This window comes from Ruditapes philippinarum, unplaced genomic scaffold, assembly GCF_026571515.1.
Source record: "Ruditapes philippinarum isolate M1 unplaced genomic scaffold, ASM2657151v2 ctg2704_1_1_1_1, whole genome shotgun sequence".
NCBI classification, from domain to species: domain Eukaryota; kingdom Metazoa; phylum Mollusca; class Bivalvia; order Venerida; family Veneridae; genus Ruditapes; species Ruditapes philippinarum.
The window spans coordinates 36546-42545 of NW_026854017.1; positions in this window are offsets into that span (position 1 = coordinate 36546).

The following is a 6000-nucleotide window of genomic DNA, read 5'->3' on the forward strand; positions in this document are numbered from 1 at the left end:
TTCAAAAAAAGACAATTTAAGTTCTTAATTGCAAATATAGAAACTTAGGAATGTAATGTTCAAAGACATTTTACACGTGAAAAGATTCACTCCGAGAGAGACATAGATCCGACATGAGAACACATAAGTCCAAATATGTCGTCCCTTCGTGTTTTCGCATTTTCGCATTTTGAGGCGAAGACGCGAAAATATACGGATGGCGTATATCAGCCACCATACATAATCCATTCAAGGCGAATTTCTCAAGCATGTCGAAAGGATGTCCGGAAATGTGTTAATATAAAACGCTGATATTTCGTGTGTTGATAGAAATACTGTTTAGATTCTATATGGTTTTGAATAAAACCTGTTTCTATGTAACTTTTCACGGAAATGGGCCGTACAATGATTGCGTAGATTCTAAAAAATGTCGGCTGTAGAAATCGAAAGGCATTTTGTCACGTAACTTTTGCCCATGCTACCGAAAACTACCCATCACAATATCACGGCGTTGAGACGCCGTGAAAGAAGGTATAAACATGCATTTTTATCAATTTTTAAAGATCCTGTAACACAATTTTTATGGTTTTTAATAATAAATTTGATGCTCTAATTAAGATTGATCAACATTGTAGGTTCCAAAAAGCATTATTTATAAAGATATTACAGAATTAAACATTTCATTTAAATAAAGGGAGGTATTAAAAAATATTTTCTATACAGTTTAATTTAAATTTTACAATAAGAAATGAATGCATATATTTTAATGATTACATATAATATTCGCAAATATTTGCAGAACATATTTTACATAATCTCTAATGTTTGAAAAATGTTTTATTTGCATAATTATGTACATATATATAATTTCACTTAGTGTGGTAAACCGCTTTGATCACAACATACAGGATCTTTTAGAACTAGAAATATTATATGAGATCTGATACAATTAATGTATTAATAATAACTTGTAAGTATCAGTACAAATTTATGATGAAAATATATTTTTTCTGTATACTTGTACTCTACAAATACTCTGATCTTCGATCATCCCTAGAGTGTACAATACGACTTGATCAAAAATAAAACATTCTGCTTCTCATAGACAGGTGCCTTCCTAAAACAAACAGGGATTGTTGTCTTGTGATAATATTGGATCGGCAGAAACTAGATTATATGAAAACGATAATAATTCTTCTTATCAGATACAAAGATGCCATTAAATACGCAATGTAATGGCAAGTGAGCTACATTAACATATGAAATACATCAACATTGGTTACTTGTTTGTCAAAGATGGTGTCTTAAAATCTACAGCTAGAAGTTTGAGTTTTTCTTCTGAATGTTGAAAAAATTAATATGAATTCACGTTGTGGTATTGTATAAATCAACAAAAATGTCTTATTCTGCTTTTCTCACTGTGCTGACAGAGAAACTATTTCCATGCTTGGTACATCATAAGCCTTTAGTTATTCTGGTTGATGTTAACATTTACGTTTAAAAAATGTCATGGGTGTGTTTTGCTAAACTGAACAATAGTTTACATCTTTAATGAACATACTGATAATCTATCTGCATAAAACTTGATGATAAGAAATATTTATGCCACTGTTGGTACCGTAGAGATCACAAGATTGTCTGCTGCTGTTCTGAAACAATCCGTAAACAACAAAACTAACAGTTCTAACCAAGAAAACAACCATTGCATTCAATAAATGTGACGGGAATTCCAAGTAACAATGATGATATTTTCCAAAACACCTCTACCAACTGAGAAAAGCTGTTATATTTTGGCTATGAGGTCAGTGATACGGATAGTTATTTAAGTTTGGAGGACTTTATAAATGACATTTCTGTTAGTGAAGGTAAAATACCACTTAATCCATACTTTGACTCAACGTCGGTGTTGGTGTTAACTCATGACACTCATTATTGAAGAGTTTGGACAATAGTGATGAGGACGAGAAACCCCCTAAACCTACTAAAAATGGATTGTGGATTATGAATAACAAGAATCACCGAAGTTTAAAAGGATAAAGAAATCTTGTAAATCTTGTTCGGCAATTATTCAGAAAAGTAAATTGCCATGTCACGCTGTCTCAAATTACTCAAATATTGAACCAGTACCACATCAACTGAAAGATCTGCACAGTCTATAGAAACAACTTATTAGCAAGATAATACCAATAATGAAAATACCTTAACTTCCAGCATGCTCTCAACATGGCTTCAAAGGGTATGTACCATCCAATAATAAAAAAAACTGCTACAGCACTCCAACGTCAGACTGGTGAAACAGAAATTGTTGCACTATCATTGAAGAGGCGACTTTCAGACAAGTATCGGCCAGTCACGCAGTACATTCGTCAACATAATGTAAATAATGCAATCCATTTTTTTTGACAAAAAAACAACTCACCGTATTCAACTGTACCTCTAAATGAAAATTGGACTTGCGAAAGTAAATGCAATGATGAAATGTTTTGGAATACTGTTTTACAAACCACTTACATTTCAGATATAGTTATTCAAATGAAAACATTCGGGATGAGGTTGAAACAAGACGAACGTCAGATGCTCAAACAAATACAAATGAAAATTAAGGTGAAATTATATAGACTCTGAAGATGAGGTAGACAATGACAATCCATAAGACATCGTTGAAGATCTAAGTTTTAAGCAAACACTGGTCTCTACAACATTTTTGTATCCAGAATTCGGACCACCTGTGCCTGGCAATGAAATACTGAATCTAGCTTCAGGTGAAGGTCAGATCCCAGTGTTTTTCAGGATCATTGGGAGACATTGGCATTTCCAACACTGTGTCCTTCAGGTAAAGGTTCATTTCATGAGAACAGGCAGATAAAGATAACCCCAAAGAAATATGAGATATCAAGGTAACTTTCAAATGAGTTATTTGTTTTCTTTGAGTTCCTTGTCAGTTACAAATTATTTATCATTTTAGTGATAAGCCTGTCGGTGCTCTGTTGTGTGCTCTGTCCTGTTTTTGTTTGGGTTCCGCCTGGGCTCCTTGCCACTGTTTCTTGTTGCTAGGTCGTGTGGGCGTTGCGTTCATTGAACACCGCCTTTCTTTTTTGATGTTGTTAATCATATTTAACTGTCAATTGAGTGTCGCTTTGCAGAAATTCCCGAGTAAACTTTCCAATGTCTCCATTGGATTGAGTATACAACAGATGCTGAGCGTATTAATTTATCACTTAGAAAGTCAAGACAGTCACCAGTTATTGTTCCCCGCTACAGGATCCACAGAGAGTCCATACATTATTTAAAGATGAAGAAGTATTTGCTTCTTTAAAGAAGATCCGGGGCACACCACAATATTTGAATGAGATGCAACAGTATATGTTGCCAAAATAAGCCACTTTGGTACATACAAATTTTCCCTGTCTGGGTCGGCTGCCGCTTTTCATTGGCCAGAACTAATCAGAATTGTGGCAAAACAGTATGGAGAATACTACAGGCTTGATTATGTAGAAAATCACATTGGCAAGAAAACAAAACGCAATTGGCTATCCCGAAATCCTGTTACTGTTGCCAGGCACATAGACTTTATCTTCAGAAAATTTGTGGGAAAATGTCATTTTGATTATTGTTCATCCGATAGGTCGGATTTTGAATTATAACATAAGAAAGAAATTCAGAGCCGTGGAACTGCTCATTTCCATTCTCAATTCATTCAAAGATGTTTTTTGGCAAAGGCCCGGGGTGATGTTTGTTAATGCCTTTTTTTAACAAGACATAAAAATGCTCAATACCCAAATGAAAAATATCTATTAAAAAACTTAATGTTTTCAAAAACCCCGACACATCACTGTAAAAAAAAAGAAGGGGCTTAATGCTGTTTTCCCTTTTTAAAAACCCCCTTCCCAAAAAAACCCTTATAAACACGGGAAACCAAACCCGAGAACTAGCAATTTTCGCGAGTTTTGGAAAAAGGGTAGACAAAAATTTTCAATGATGCGGGTGGAAACCAGAGATAAAATGGCACTGAGTTAAAACCCCAAGAACTCCCGGGCAGCTGCAGACATCAAAAAAACAGGACTATCCCCTAGCCCATAAAATCTTCTTTAAAGAGGCCATTTCCCTCATTTCCCGAAAAAAAAGCCCAGTTTAAAAACGCACCCTCAATTTCCATTTTCCATATTCCGTTATCGGGTTTAAACATTAAAAGGGAAAAGTAGATAACCAGTTCATTACTGCCTTTTTTTGGGGGCCCGTGTTGGGTTGCATTAAACCTTTTATTTTCATGTTGTAAGGGCCCGAAACGACTATGGGCAGAGGCCCATTTAGGAAAGCTTTTCCCAAAAAAGCCCCAAAAAAAGTGAAAAATAAAAAAAATTAAAAGGGGTTGCAAAAAAAGTCTCACAAAAACAACTAAGGGATTGGGAAAGTTTGCTTTGGGGTTTTCAAAATTTGAGAAAGAATTTTCCCCGTATTTTTTTGTTTTTAAATGGGGGGTACAGTCACAAAAGCGTGGGAAAAACGTCTAAAAACCCCCCAAAGGTTTTCGGGGGAAAATTCTTGGGTGAAAAAAACCCCGAAATAATTTTCAAAACCCGGGAACACCAAAAAGAAAAATTCTTACCCGCTGCATAAAAATTTAAAGGGCTTTTGTTTGGCTTTCTTTTTGGATTCCCCTTTTTATCTTTTTTATAAAACTTGAAAGGGGAAAAATGTCTAGCTGAATTTTTTTTCCCCGCCCAAACTAAACCTGACAGGTAGCCCAAACCCTTCACGAAAAATTTTATAAATAGAAGGGAAAAACAAAAACAAACCCATCCAAGAAAAAACTGAAAAAAAGGAAATAAAACAATAAAAGGTAAAAAAAGTTATCCTGAGAGATTATAATGTGTCTGCTGAGAAGGATTCTGAGAAGTATTACCACAGGCTGTTGTTGCTCTACCTTCAATGGAGGCGTGATGATGAGTAAGAGAATGAGGAAAGTTTTGAAGAGAAGTTCACAACCTCATAGAGGCAATCGAGAAAACCATTCAGCATTATGAACCATTTATAGATGGAGTACAGATGGCTGCCACAATGAATGTGTGATATGATAAAATCTGGGAAACAACCGCTCCTCAAACAGAACAATGCCGTGATGTTGTCGCCATAGAAGATCCTGAATTTTCATTTGTAGACACAAACAATCTTACATCTAATCAAATACAATATGACATTGATGACTCTGTTGCTTCTCCTCAGGCTATCTATTACCAGTTGTCATCCCATTCTCAAATCGAATCGAAGATTATTTTTCCGTGGTCCGTAGCCTTAACGAAAAGTAAAGAAAATACACGACCATCAATGGTTTCATCCAAACCTTTTCTCACATTGACCTCACTTTGCAGGAATTTTTTGAAAATAACAAACTGTTTGGTGGTGTGTCTGTTCTGGCTGTGGATGACCTTTTGCAGCTTCAATTAGTAGGTAATTCCTTCAGTAATGAAGGAAAAGGATATGAAGCACTTGCCCAATTTGCTGTCTAGAATAAGAATTGGAAAGAACACACCATCTGATGTAGAAACGCTTGAACGTCTTGAAAAATACATCTGTTTCAAATGCACTGTTTCAGTGTTCTTAACAAATTCACTTAAGGATAATTATAATAGAGAACAGCTTCTAAAGCTACATACCCAAGTGTACACAATAAAAGCCATAGATTCCAAAAAGGACATTCACACACGAAGAATACCTGTTACTGTAACCAGTTCTAATATCCATCAAACTGGAGGGCTTGCAGCAGAAATTCAGGTGGCCGAGAATGCAAGATATATGCACACAAAAAACACTGATATTTCAGAGGGACTGGTAAATGGAGCTTAAAGCTACTGCAACTATTTTATTTAGCATATTTTGACATCTTTTTGGTACATGTTATGAAAATAAACACGGATTGTAATTCCCGATTGCAATATGTAAATACATTGCTTTCGTTTTTTACTAAATAAATTTACTTTTAAATACAATGTACATTTCATAAAAATTAGCATGCATATGGCG